The following is a 15,095-nucleotide window of genomic DNA, read 5'->3' on the forward strand; positions in this document are numbered from 1 at the left end:
TGCACCTGAGCTCTGCGCCAGGCTGCTCCCTTGAACGTATGCCAGGACAGGGTTGGACTTGCCGGGTGAGGTTTGCAGATCCCCCTCCTGGAATGAGGTCATGATGACGTTGCTCTCTTCCTGTGTTTATGTAAAATATATGGAGGGGTTCAGGGTTCATGAGACGTATTTTCAAGAGTCTCTTATGTTTCAGTATCTTCCCTTCACCCCTTCCCTCCCAAGTCATGCATTTCTTTATTTGTAATTACTTTAATGAGGTTCTTGATGTATAAGAGAGCGCACACACTCAGAATGAACACTCTGATAAATACTGACGGAGGCATCAGCATTACCAGGAGAGAACGAATCAATTCCTCTTATTATTTTCACTAGTTTCTGGGTTTCCTCCTTCCTGTCCCTTCTTATCCTCCATCCTGTCCCCACAGAACCGTGATCTTCCCTTGTTACTTCAGGTTACTTTCCATTTTCTAGAATTTATAAAAGGGGGATCATATTATATGTATTTTTATTGTTATGGGTTATTTTACTCAGCACAGTAGTTGTGAATACTCTCATGTGTTTGTGTGTATCAAACATCCTTGGTTTTATAACAGGTTGCATTTAAAGAATGATCATAGCATGATTGGCTTATTTATTAAGCTGATGTGTGATATTGGACTTGTTTCCAGTTTCTGTGGGTTAAAATAAAGCTGATACTCCTCTTAGAGATGTAGGGAGATGAGAAGCTGAGAAAACGCTTCTTATTTAAAGTTCTTAAAACAACCTCAAAATGGGACAAGTTGCACATTATCAAAATCTCACCAATATATCAGATAATTATAGAGCTAAGACAGCAACAAATTTAAATCTTGGAGAGAGACAACTTCTCAGAGAATAACAAAGAATAAGAATTAATCCTGACATAGGCTGCAGAATGGAATAAAAACTACTACAAGATTAAACTAGAAATGGATGCCTTGAGGTCGAGTGTGGTTAGGGTGTATTAGTGTCCCAATGTCTCCTAACTATCTCACCAGTGTCAGCGTGGTCCTGCTAAAGTGTGAATCAGATGGTGTTACCTCTCTATTCACACAGGTGTGTCTTCCTACCTAGGACAGCCCAGGATTCCTGCCTGAGCTCTTAGGTCCTCCTGTATCATGGGGAGGAGGACCTTGTCTCGGAACGTGGATCTGCACTGTTTCATAGCATCTCCACTTACAGTGTGACCTTTGTCCCCTCATCCAGTCCCACTGTGCCATATATTTAACACATATGAAATGGTACAATAGGATTGCACACGGGAATGAATATGAATGTTCCAGGTGTTGCCTGACGCACAAAACCCTGCCACAACCCTTGACAGTTTACACTGACAGCAGCTCTTTATTTTGTTCACCATCTCTGCTTTGGGAGGGCCTTGATGGGAAGCCCACCCCGCCCCATGCAGGGTCACTGTGAGAGGCTCAAATTCAGCTGCAGGACCTGCTCCTGTGATGCACACTCACGTGTAAGTGACGGTGACCCTGACTGAAGGCGGGGGCCTCAGCCAGGTCTGAGGGCTGGGCCTTGTGTCCACCCCGTGTGGACATTGCTTGGGCTCTGACTTCCTTTCGGCACGATGACTGGCTCAGCTGAGTGGTCCCTGCATCAAAGCCCTTCCTCAGGGCAGTCACTTACACACCTAGACAGAGCTTAATAAAAGATCCCAGAAGTCATGCTCCTAATATTTACGCAACTGACTTGAAACTTAGAGCTGCATCCTAGACTGCCCATGAATTATTGTGGTCTCTTCATTTACAGCTGAGAACAAATGGAAGCAACAAATACGTTCCTCCATAAATTAGTAGATAAACAATGCGTGATGTATCCATGCTGTGGAAATGTATTCAGCAATTTAAATATTAAAGTATTATACCATGAAAGGACATGAGGGAATCCTAAATGCATATCGCTAATTAAAAAATCAGTCTGAAAACGTTCAATTTCACCTATTTCACATTTGGGAAAGGCAAGTCTATATATAAAGCAACAGATGAGCATTTAGCCGGAACTGGGGAGACGGTGTTTGATAAGTGAAACATGGACAATATTTAAGGATAGTGAAATTCTCCTCTATGAAATTGCAGTGGTAGAAACATTGCACTATGGACTTGTCAAACTATATAAAGTAATAGGAGAATTTTTTTGAATATAAATATAAATGTCATATATAATTTAGAGACTCAAACATGGAACGATGCACAGTGTATAGATGATACCTAATATTATAGTGAATCTATGAATTAGCATGTCTGAAGAAGGTGGGAAAATAGGTCTTGACCTAAGTGACTTTGGAAATGAGTGGAGTCTGAAGGCTAAGTTCTAAGCCACTGCACGTAAGTACCAGAGCCTGGTGGGTAACGGTATTTCCATCAGGAGTCAGGCTAAGCATTCTGTTACTACTGTGCATGTGGAATTGAACAATTAGTAGCTGGATGGCATCGGTGTAGCCAGGCTTCTCACTGTTGGATGGAAAGTAACAGACAAGCAAGGCGGAAAGACTGGATTTTCCCATGTGATATTGCACTAGGATCGGAGGTGTAAGAATGATCTCACATTTACCTTAACGCAGGTCAGAAGGTGAGATACAGATATAGTTGAAGACGTGTGTGTATAAGTGGGGTAGTGCACACAGATGTATTTCCAAGGTCTGTTAGATTATAGGGTCTAGAGGCAATGCCCCCAGTGGATAGGACACCAGTATTAGTATCCTAATACCCACTCTTCTGGTTGCTAATAGTATTTTCCAGAAAAGCATCCACAATTCAGCTGAGGCATAGCTAATTCTAGGGCCAGAGAAGAGAATACACATGATTATCCTGCTGATTCTTGTGGCACCAGAAAGTAAGGAAGTGTTCACACAAATGGATGGGGCCCCGTAAAGAGGATACAGGAGACAATGTGAAAGAGATCCTCATGGGTGACAAGCTGTAACAATTATAGAAGCAAAGAAAATGCCATAGTATATAACCTTAACACAAGGTATGAAACAAATACCTTGATTCATACTTATGCAAAGAGAATGAATAAATATACCTAATGGGGAAGGTAGGATAAATCTCCCTTAAAGAATAACTTCAGGTATCTCATCACGGTCATCCTCCCTTCAAGAAGGTGCACTTAACCTTCCATCCCTGAATGTGGCCTGGCGTAAGGACGTGTCAGAAATCATGGGTGTCTTTGAGTTTCAGGATGAATTTTTAGGTATAATATCCCAAACATCATTCATAATATAAATTTGGAATTTCTCTGTGTCCATTAAAAATTCTGTCCTGAAAACAACGACAGCAACAGCAACAACAGCTTCACTGACGAGGGACTGAAAGCACAGACGTGGAGAGCGCGCTTTCTAGTATCATATTTATACGGGGCGTGTACCATGAGTATACAGCGAATTCACAGCTCAACGACAGCAACAATAACTTCACTGACAAGGGACTGAAAGCACAGACGTGGAGAGCGCGCTTTCTAGTATCATATTTATACGGGGCGTGTACCATGAGTATACAGCGAATTCACAGCTCAACGACAGCAACAATAACTTCACTGACAAGGGACTGAAAGCACAGACGTGGAGAGCGCGCTTTCTAGTATCATATTTATACAGGGCGTGTACCATGAGTATACAGCAAATTCACAGCTCAACGACAGCAACAATAACTTCACTGACAAGGGACAGAAAGCACAGACGTGGAGAGCGCGCTTTCTAGTGTCATATTTATACGGGGCGTGTACCATGAGTATACAGCAAATTCACAGCTCAACGACAGCAACAATAACTTCACTGACAAGGGACTGAAAGCACAGACGTGGAGAGCGCGCTTTCTAGTATCATATTTATACAGGGCGTGTACCATGAGTATACAGCAAATTCACAGCTCAACGACAGCAACAAACAATGAAAATAATGAGCTCTGTGCCAGCGATCTGAAGGTCCTTCCACAGAGAAGAGATAAAGGGTTTTAACAAGATTCTTCATTAAGGAAACATAAAATAACACGATGATGAGATACTGCTACTCACTTATTACAACAGTTAAAGCACAAAATAATAAGAAATTCAAACATTGGGGATGATGTAGAGCAAAAGGCCCCTCATCCGCTTGCTGGAGGGAATGCCAGTGGCAGCCATTTGGAATATATTTGTCGATTTCTTAGAGAGAAAACCAGACACTCACCGTGGGATTGACGAGAGAGCTAGAAAAGTATCTACAAAAATTGTTTGAATATTTATGTTTATACAGATAACTTCATATGGGTGCTTGTATCATCTTTACATATTTGAGCCTTTACCACTTCCTAAAAATGGGTTATGTAGTCAGTTTTTATGGTTATTTTCCATACGATTAGGATAAACCTGTTTCTGTTCCCTTTTATCTATCTCTCTATTTTATCTAATTATCTATTATCAACCTCCACACTAGATAACAAGGTACAGGAAAGAGCCCACATGTTACAGCCCAACCTGTGTCCCGACATTTCAAAATGTCCTCTGAGGAGAAAATGACTGCAGTCCTATAAGGACATCAATTTCTGAATATAAATATGACTCATACTATTCAAGTGAAAGGCATTGCATCAGACAGGACTGGAGAGATTTTCAGGAGGACAGGAATTGGAAACCCATCTGATGGTGGAAAGCAGATTTAAAGTTCAACAGTAAAAATTACTGATGTCATTAAATGATTAAAAACTTGACAACTAAGAACAGAAAGGAGTGACCTAATCTTCACATAAAGGTCTCATGAAGAAATATTTCTGTGCTGCTCGTCCAAATGGCTTTCCCAGATGGGGAAAGACAGACAAGCCTGATTCCATGAAAAAGTCTCAAATCTAGAGATAAGAAAGTTCCGTGGAATCATTGTGGATGAGGCTTCCAAGGGCGGCAATGATCCAGTGGAGAAACCACAGCTTCTGAGAGAAAACCCCTCCATGACAATCTCTGCACCTGCCCTGAAATTGGTCCTCCTGTTTCCTGATGGCCCTGCGCACCGCCTGGTGGGTGGAGCGGCCCCTGCAGGGAGGGTCGTGTCTGGACTCACCCAGACTTCTCACTGGGCCTCCTGGGACAGTAACACAGCGCTGTGTCCTAGGTCATCACGGAGCTGAGCACAAGGGAAAAATGAATCTGTGAGGTGTCTCTGGAGGTGGAGAGGCATTTTTGGAGAGACAAGTTGCATGCTGTGCTATTCCCAGAACCAAAGCACCCTGGTCACTGCAGCCCTTTCCCTGGGGGCTGAGGGATCCAGTCCCAGCAGTCAGCACTGTTTGAGATGGAGAATCCAGAGACTGAGCAGGTGAGGGAGAGGGTCTTCAATAGTCCTGGGCCCGATTCCTGCACCAGCACCTGGGACAGGACACCTGGGGAAGGAGAAACAATGAGACACCCACTTCACTGATATCACCCCATAACTCCACCTTCCTCAGACCCAGGAGTTGCTCACAGCTGAGGGATGCCAGCAAGAGGAGGAATGACCAGAAGATTTTCATGTTCATTTTGGTTAATGCTTTGACTTTCAGAGTTAATGTCAGTGAAGATGAGAACCCTGACTCTGCACAGCACAGGTGCTGTGCTTTCCCCTTGAGCCTGGGTGTGATGTGCAGATGGGAAGCGTGTTTCCATATAAACATAGTCATGGCTGGTCCTTCTCTAGGGCTCTGGAGGAGGGTGCTGGCTGAGATCCAGGGTGGACACAGCTTCATGTCACCTCTGAAGAATGGGTGATGTTACTTTTCCAATATGATACTTACATTTCCATATATGTCTATTAGCGTCTATATTATAGGAGTATTAGTTGGCTAGTGTGGCCATTACAGAATAAGAGACTGGGTGGATTAAACAACAGAAATGGATTCCTCTCAGGCCTGGAGCCTAGAAGTGTAATGTCACGGTGTCAGCAGGTTTGGGTCCTTCTCAGGCCTTTCCCCTTTGCTTGCAGATGGACCTCTAATCACTGAATCCTCAGATGGTCTCTTCTCTCTGTGTCTGTGTGCATCCCTGTGTCACTTGTCTGTTCATTATTACTCTTCTTAAGTGTGACAAAGACCCTTGACCACTCCTTAGCCAACAGGCTCCTGTAATTCTCTTCTCAACTAGTCTTGACCTGTGGGCTTCTGTGTTTGTATTTGCATGGCCAGGTTTTGTCAAGAGCCCTGCTGAGTGAGAATCATGAGAATCCCCCACCCTTGAACTCTGATCACCCGCAGTATTTGATCAAATCCATCAAACTTCCAATCATCCACACGGTTTCTGATCACCCAGGTCTCCCTTTAGCAAGAATCCTTTTGAGTCTGTGTAACCAGAATCCCCTTAGCCTGTATTTCTCCTCTTAATAATTTCCAGTCCGCTCCACCCCACACTCTTTTGGGCTGTAAACCCCCACTTGCCAGGCTGTATTTGGAATTAAGCCAAGTTGCCAAGGCTGCCTCCCATATGCAGCAGTGAGTTCTGTCTTCAGGTTTTGGATGAGCTGTATATTGGAAACATGAGTATCATTTCACCACCCATGGCCATATAACTCATGCCTGAATGAAGCTGATTTCTCATGTATATTTTCCCTAAGTCCACTCACAGCCATTTGTGTGTAGGGACACTAGACTGTTCTTCAGCCTATGCCTGGGAGTAATTTAAACATTCGCCAAGAATCACAGAAATGTGAAAAGCATGGCACTAATATGACCCCAGAAAGAGCTCAATTATATGACGGGAGTTGAAACAAGACATGTGACTGTCACCTTGACTGACCTCAGAAGGGAATGTGTGTGTGTGTGTGTGTGTTTCTGCATGTGTGTTGGGTGATTCAAACAACCAGCTGCATTGTAAATGCCTGTGAATGGCCACAAAATGACCATATTTATTTTGGGGTGCTCATAAAATCTAGAAGTAGGTGAATTTGCAGATATGGAATCTGTGAATATTGTGGATCATTGCATGTGCAGTATTGGAGCACTCTGGCATTAGGTTCTATAACACTGCCTGCTGCAGAATTCAACATCTGTGTGCAGGTTGCCTGAAAGCAGGACGGTGTGTCTCTTCCTTCCACATGTAAAAAGAGCAAACAACAATTAATACTTTTTAAAAATTTCATGTTCACTCTCAGGATATTTACAAGCTTCACGAACTTCAGGCTCAAATTGAACATTATGGTGAGCCGCAGGGCTGTTTTGAGCTCCTTTGAGAAAAAGATAAATAAAGAAATGAAAAACAACCTTAATTCTTGAGTATTATATGTGTGTGTGCATATGAATATATACATACACAACTATAATAAAAATAAAAATTAAGCAAATATGTACACGCACACAAAATTTTCTAGACACTTCATAATCCACAACAATGAAACATTAGGATACAGAACAGGGTCTCTGGTGGAGATCCTGGGCAGGAAGAGGAAAGCACAGGTTCTAACAAGAATTCCCTCCCAACCCTTATCTGCAGCTGCCCCAGGCCTCAGCCCTGTACTTGGTGGGTCCTGCGCGCCGCCTGGTGGTGACGGGCCTCCGTGCAGGAGGTTTGTGTCTGGGCTCACACTGACTTCCCCTCACTGTGCGCCTTTCGCACAGTAATACACGGCTGTGTCCTCAGTTGTCAGGCTGCTCAGGGATAAATAGACTTGGCTCTTGGAGCTGTCGCTGGTGATGCTGAGCCGGGACTTAAGAGCTGGGTTGTAATATGCGCTTCCACCACCGCTACTTCCAACCCACTCGAGCCCCTTTCCTGGAGGCTGTCGGACCCAGGATACAGCATAGCTGCTTAATGAGAATCCAGAGACAGTGCAGGTGAGGGAGAGGGTCTGTGAGGGCTTCACCAGGCTGGGTCCCGACTCCTGCAGCTGCACCTGGGACAGGACACCTGTGGACAGAGAGAACCACGGTGACTCATGGGCTCAGATGCAGCTTCCCCATGTGTTCATGTCTGAATCCCCGAGACACTCACCTCTGGGAGCTGACACCAGGAAGAGGAAGAACCACAGTGGATTCATCTTCTTGCAGATGAGATTCATGAAGCCCAGAAAATCTCTGCAAGCGGGTGGAGAAACCCGAATTTAAGTGAACAGGTACTTTGTTTTTACCTTGTGGTCTAAGGGGATATTTGCATATAGGAGGGATCTTTTTATAAAAAGCAGAAAGTAGTGAAGGGAGGTCTCTGTATCTGGGGCTCCCCCTGTGAGGAGGGTGCTGACTCTGCCCTCAGAAAACTCAGGCTCCACCTGGGGTCCCCCACCCTATGCCTGGGGGACACTTTGTCCAGGAATTAAATGATCCTGAAGGACTAGTCAGGAAATCAGCTGTGCTCAAGGATCAATGGCAGATTTGGGGAATACACTTTAATCCCATGGATGTGTATATTTCACATAAATACCCATCAAACATTCAGGGTCCTCCAAGTTGTCAGACACAGACTCTTGTTTTTCCCTTTCTGCATTACCTCATGTTTATTTTCTGGATGCGCAAATATTTGAGACAAACCATACATGTAATAATCACATTGAATTCAGACAGAGTGAGGTAAAAGGTAATGTTTATCATAATTCACAACGGGCTTCATGTTTACCTTAACTTGGGTGAACATTTCTTCACCTGAAACAGTTTAAATATTATCAAGAGTTGCTCTGGAGGTGGATTTATTCGTAACAACTAACCACACCATGTATTTGTGGACAAGGTAGTCATTCTTGCTCAGATGGTCATGGTTCCCAGCACTGCTGATGTGGCCAATAGCCTGACCTGCCTTTTTCCTGTGCACAAGTGAGTGTCTGCAGGAACACCGTGAGCTTCAGGGCTCCCTCGTTGCGGGTGGACATTGAGGAATGGCCAGGGCTAGAAAGGTCTAAGAACTGACAGCTCCTGGAAGCTCCTCAGGACTCCAACATGCTGGGCAGGTGACCTGGTCACAGGGCACAGACTCACTCCTTCTAGAGGTGTTCATTTCTAACTCTGTCACAGCCAATGACACTGGAGGTCAGGGAACACAGTTCCCACTGCACTGGGTGAGAGAACATGCATGATTCTTGGAAGTAAACCTTCACAGTGAATGGCTTGCAGAATATGAGGGTGTCATGGTCAGAGGAATGCCACCACCTTAGAAAGCGGGTTCCTTTGAAAAGTCCACCAGAGAGCAGCTTTCCCGAGTCCCTGGGTCAGTGAGTCCTGGGACTGTGCCTGAGGTCACATCAGTAAATGGTGCTGGAGAGCAGAGGACAGCTCCATCCATCTCGCTGTGGACACTGAGGATGTGGCCTCACCATCTGCATTTCCATCTGCCAGGATGTAAATTGGGGATCACGGTGGTAATGGTGAGTCTGAAATTTATAGTGGGTTTGCCAGGGGTGTTGGATATTGACATCAGTGTCATAAGTGATGTTATCTCTCCTGGGAACCAGAAAGACCAGTGTGAGTCCCCATCTCTGACTGACACCCTGTACATGTAGCACTGGCTTCACTCCTGCCCTTAGAGGTCACACCTGTGGGTCTGGGGCAGGTCAGCTCTCCCTCAGCCCAGTGACGTCACCTGTACACTGACTGATGTCGAGCCTGCTGTCTATGAGACGATGTTTACTCCATAGTATTTCATGAACAGAGTACGATACTTCTTCTAGCTTTTCCAATAATGTTTGCGGAGTAAATTAAATACTAAAGAATCTGCCTGCTTGAGTGTCAATAATACTAGTGCCAACCAAGTAATATGGGCAAGAATCACAGGACGAGTCTGGACCCTGTTGTCAGGACATGAAAATTGAGCTGTTACGCTGTGGGATAGGGGAGCGGAAGGGATGGCATCTAAAACCTAGAACCAGCTGAGCCCGTTATTCACCAGGTGGAAGAAGGGCCTGTATGTGTACAGATGCCCCAGGATCTGACCTGCCTTTCTTGAGCTGGTGGATTAGAGGAGATCCATCCAAATCCATGTTAACATAGAAGGACATATAACAGGTATCTTTATGTTTCAGTGGTGGGGGATGTGTTGTTCGGGTCTATTTAACCCTAGGAAAATGTGTTAGGTCACCAGGACTAAAAGAAAGTTATTTGTCCTTTGTGGAGCTAATTGGAGTTAATTATGTCTGGAGACTAGATCATATTATAATGCTGGAGGGAATATCCATTAGAGATGACCAATGGGTGATGGAAAAAAGAAGGGGTGAGATTTAAGTCATATTGCTTTGCAGGTTACCAGTTTTTCTCACAGCAAGAGGGCCTGACAATTGTGATGAGAAGGAGAAGGACTGATGTTGGTGGGTTCATGGTGACCACGTGGACAGGTCCTTCTGAAGGTCTCTGTGTTTTCCCTTATAAAATCTTGAGAGCATAAGCTCCGAATGAGGTGTGGACTTCAGGAACATGTGACCAGATGGTTTAGGTCATTTTGTATCTTTCTTGGACTCACTGAGCAAAGAAGAAGCAGGAACTATACTTGGAAATCAGTAGTGTCCTCGTGTCATATTAGATTTGTTGCCTGAGATGTTACTGAATGTAGAGATTTGCTGTCCTCATATTTCATCTTCTAGGTCCACTTGGAATCCAGTTTCAAATGTGAGGGATGTAGATGAAACCTTTATTATGAAACAACGTGGTATCTAAATTTTAAGAGGCATAAGTCAAAATTATGGAAATGTGTTACTGAAATTGTAATTGTCAAACTCTTCTCTGGGGTAACCTAAATTAAAATTAATAATAATAATTCCAGGTATTGATTTTGTTTTCAACCATTGCTAAATCCATTGAATCATTCAAGTAACAATCATTCATAAACTCAGATCCATCACGGGTAAAATTTATTGTTAGGAAACAGTCATTCGATCTGATGAAATCTCACTCTCTCATCAAGGATCTGGGTCTCTGTGGACACGCAGCACAGTTCTCACCAGCAAGACAGGAAGGAGGGTATGTTGGTACATTTCTATTTTTCCAGAAGAGCAACTCTGAAGAAGTCTGTTTACCCATTCCGTCCTTGTAGTATCTGAAAGAGGCCTTTGAGTGTACTGTGACATGTTCCCACAAGAAGTTCCCATGGCTTAGGAAGTGAAAGTTTAACTTCACTTTTCATTGTAATAGAAACATAAAAACTAATAATGGAGAAGCAAAAAAAAAAAAAAGTACGTTTAAAATTTACCCAGAGGAAAGGTAGAGTTTGCCAGAAAATATTTGCAAAAGACATATCTAGTATATCTGATTGTTATCTAATATGTACCACGAAATCTTAAACTCAACAATAAGAAAGAAACAAAAGGATTAACAAATGGGCTAAAATCCTAACAGACACCTGACCAAAAAGAAAAAGAGTTTGCAAACAAGGCTATGGGAGAACATATGTCACAGGGAAATGCCAGTCAGAACAAGGACATATCCCTGCAAACTTACAAGAGTGGATCAGATCAGGACTCTGAGAACCTTAAACACCTGGAGGATGTGAAGCAGCAGGGAGTCCAGTCACAGCTGGTGGGGATGCAGAACAGGATGCACCTTGGGAGACATTTTGGGGGCTTCTTGTGAAAGTAAACATACGCCTATCAACATTTCAGCAATAGTGCTCCTTTGTATGTATCTGAAAGAGAATAAGATTTTAGTCCAGAGAAAACCCTGCACACGATGCTTAGTTAGCTTTATTCATATTTGCAACAATTTGGAAAGGACCAAAATGTCCTTTCATAGGGAATGACTAATAAACCCTGTACATCCAGAAAATGGGCACTGAAATATCACACTGATTTGGAAGAAATATTGAAGGGTGAGATGGAAATGAAGAAAAGAGATGCCAGAAGAACACAAGTGGCAAGGTGATGTCAGGAGTGTGAAAGTGGCCCGTGAGGACAGTGGTTCCTAAGAGGTTGTCCAGAATGAGGCTGAAGAGAAGACACCTTGGATTTGTCAGGAGGGAAATCTCCTCCCCTGCCCCTCCTGAGTTCCTGAGGCTGGACTGATAATAAAACTAACAAAGGCAGATTAACAGGAGAAAAGAAAAACTTTTAACCATAGGCATGGACGTGCCATAGAAATGGACCCAGAAGTGAGCAAAGCAGGCAGCTTTCATACTTTTAGACAAAGATCCAATATTTGTGAGGAATTGGTAGAAGGAGGAAACGTATGGTTTTGGTGCTCAATTAGTGAAGAACGTAAGCAGGGTTTGGGCTGGCATAGTCATTACAGAAGGAACAAGGTTTGTTCATAGAGACTTCCAGGCGTGAATTCCCCATCCCTGGTGACAACCGTCTGTAATGGAAAGCAGGGTTCGGCTGCTCGGTGTTGAGAAGCCAATGAAGAGGCAGCATTGGTAGAAAGGAAAGTTTGCTTTATTTTGGCTACCTGCACCCAGGGGTGGGGGACAGACTTCTCTCCAAAGGCCACCCCACACTGAGAATCTGTGGGAAAGGGCTTTTATAGTCGGAAGGAGGGGTCTACAGGCAGAAACGACAGTCAACTCTGGCAGTCACCTTGAAATTGGTCACGTGGTGGTGTGATCAGCCTCATCGTGATTGTTTTAAGTAGAGTTTATCTTCAATTCCAGGGTCCGTTTGTTCCCATTTCTTTGAGGCCAGTTCTTGGAATTGTGGCAGCTTATGTCACGGCTACAGTCTGGTCATCATGCAGTTGACTTCTTCCTCCTGGTGGGAGTTTCAGTATCTACAAGACAGCTCACGGGCCATGGACAAGAATATTATCTGTAGCCCTTGAGGATGAACTAAAGGGCCTTGATTTGCTTAATGACTAAACTATTATTATTTTTTGCTGTAGTTTTCATTCCTGTCTAAATTTTCTCACTTCTCTGATTAAACTTACTCTTAGGCGAAATTTTTTGCACAGAAAAAAGGCAGACAGAAGGCATGGGGTAAAGGACCATTTCATTTCCACCTCCAGGTACAGGGAAAGCATCTTTCACATGGAAGGTTTATTTCTTTCTTCAGGGTTACATGGAGGAATGTCACAATGTCCCTCTGCACTGGCTCTCTGTTAAGTCACTTTGAGGGATATTTTGAGGTAGCCTACCCTGGGCTCCAACACTCAGGGCCTCTTTTATTATTTTGTTTCTACATATGCACACCAAGCATGTGATGTAGGTATCGGTTGACTTGAATCTTACAGGTTGAAGCTGAACTGCAGCCTGGAATTGGCAGGTGATGTGCTGGAGAGCACACATCAGGACACAGTGAGACGTCCTGTCGAGGCCGGGGTTTCTCCACCCTGGACCTGGCCGCCCCTGCAAAGGTTACTGGACAGAGGTGGGCCTGCCTGTGAGGCTACAGGACTCTTCGTGGAATGAGAACCTGTGTGATTTTCCTGCATTTTAGTGTTAATCTAAGATTCTGTGGTGAAGAAAGGAGATTTGTTGTCAGCAGCTTCTGAAGATTCATGTTATTATCCACCTGACTATAAACTTTCCCTACCACCTACATATGTGTCTATTGGTAATAGCTTTGATGATGAATAGTTGACATAAAAAAAACTGCACAGCAGAACAGGATTCAGGCATTACCTAAGCGTATAGGGATTCTACTGGGCCTGGAAGCAAGGAGCACATGTAGAAACACCCCCAACCATATCCTCTCTAACTGGCATCACTCCCAGCGACCCACTGAGGATCCGGGGCTGCTCAACTCATTTATGCTTCTCATGCAAGAGGTTAGCAGGCAAGTCAAGAGCCAGCCTCCTTGCAGGGACAGCGGGTCTATCAGTAGGGCAGGGCTGAGATTTCACAATGAGGAAGGAAGAATTTGTTCAACTCTCTATAGATCCGCTGGGATAGTTTTGAAACAGGTCAATTTAGACAAGATCTAGACAAGATTTAGACAAGGGAAAACGTGAATATCTAAGTTGGAGTCTCTGTCTTTCCTATATGACATTTTCCCCCTATTTCAAAAAGTCTTTCTAATTCAGAGACTGAATGTGTAAGTAAGGAACCATGGATGAGTAGAGAGGTTCCCCAGGGAAAACTGCTGTATGGAGAGGAAACCCCAGACCCTGATAGGAAAGCAGCCCTTAACTACCATCTGCACCTGCTCCTGGGCCTGAAACACACACTTGTGTGTCCTGAGTGCCCCCTGCACGCCCCCTCCTGTCTCCCTGCAGGGAGGTTTGTGTCTGGGCTCACACTGACTTCCCCTCACTGTGTGTCTTTCCCACAGTAATACACGGCCGTGTCCTCAGATCTCAGGCTGTTCATTTGCAGATACAGCGTGTTCTTGGAGTTGTCTCTGGAGATGGTGAATCGGCCCTTCACAGAGTCTGCATAGTATGCGTTATCACCACTCCAATTAATAAGTGACACCCACTGCAGTCCTTTCCCTGGAGCCTGGCGGACCCAGCTCATGGCATAATCATCAAAAGTAAATCCAGAGGCTGCACAGGAGAGTCGCAGAGACCTCCCTGGCTGTACCAAGCCTCCCCCAGACTCCACCAGCTGCACCTCACACTGGACACCTGCAAACACAGAGACATCCTGGTCAGGAGACTGTCACACAGCCACGGATTCCCTCACTCATATCCACTCACATCGTCAGTATCTCTTGCTCTTCATAAATTACCTTGTAAAATGGCCACAAGGACAACCCAGCTCGGCCCAAAGTCCATGGTGAGTGTTGTGTCCTGAACCCCGAGTGGGAGCACGTGGGAATCCCGGGCTGGAGCTCCTCTCCCAGAGCTGCAGGGTCAGGGCTGCGGCTGCTTTATGTCAGCAGAGGAAGGACCCTATTTGCATGGCCTCATAGTATATAAGAGGCTATGTCATTGAATGTCCTCAGAAAGGGCAGGGTCTCAGAGCAGGTGTGAGAGTCTTGGATTTTGTGGTGTTGATAGCATTTGGGAAATATAACTTTCATTGTGTGATTGTTCCAGATTAAACACTTAGGGCCCATATGTCATTTTACATATGCACACACATCCTGTGATGTCGCTGTCATTGTTACCCTCATATTAGAGGTGTAACTACACCCATAGGAATGGCGGGTGTGTGGAGTGTCCAAGGAGACACATGGGGTGACCGTGAGATCCGGCATCTGCACCTGAGCTCTGCGCCAGGCTTCTCCCTTGAACGTATGCCAGGACAGGGTTGGACTTGCTGGGTGAGGTTTGCAGATCCCCCTCCTG

At 44.6% G+C, this 15,095-nt stretch overlaps 1 gene segment (V, D, J or C); it reads right to left on the reverse strand.

Annotated features, from left to right (window-relative positions):
- Positions 1-14,112: 14,112 nt before the first annotated feature.
- Positions 14,113-14,579, reverse strand: LOC309797523 (immunoglobulin heavy variable 3-23-like). The segment is given in 2 exons: positions 14,534-14,579; positions 14,113-14,429 (listed from the first exon to the last, which is right to left on the reverse strand).
- Between the last annotated feature and the right edge of the window lie 516 nt (positions 14,580-15,095).

The sequence above is a fragment of the Mesoplodon mirus genome (genome assembly GCF_964341445.2).
Source record: "Mesoplodon mirus genome assembly, contig: HAP1_SCAFFOLD_682, whole genome shotgun sequence".
NCBI lineage: Eukaryota > Metazoa > Chordata > Mammalia > Artiodactyla > Ziphiidae > Mesoplodon > Mesoplodon mirus.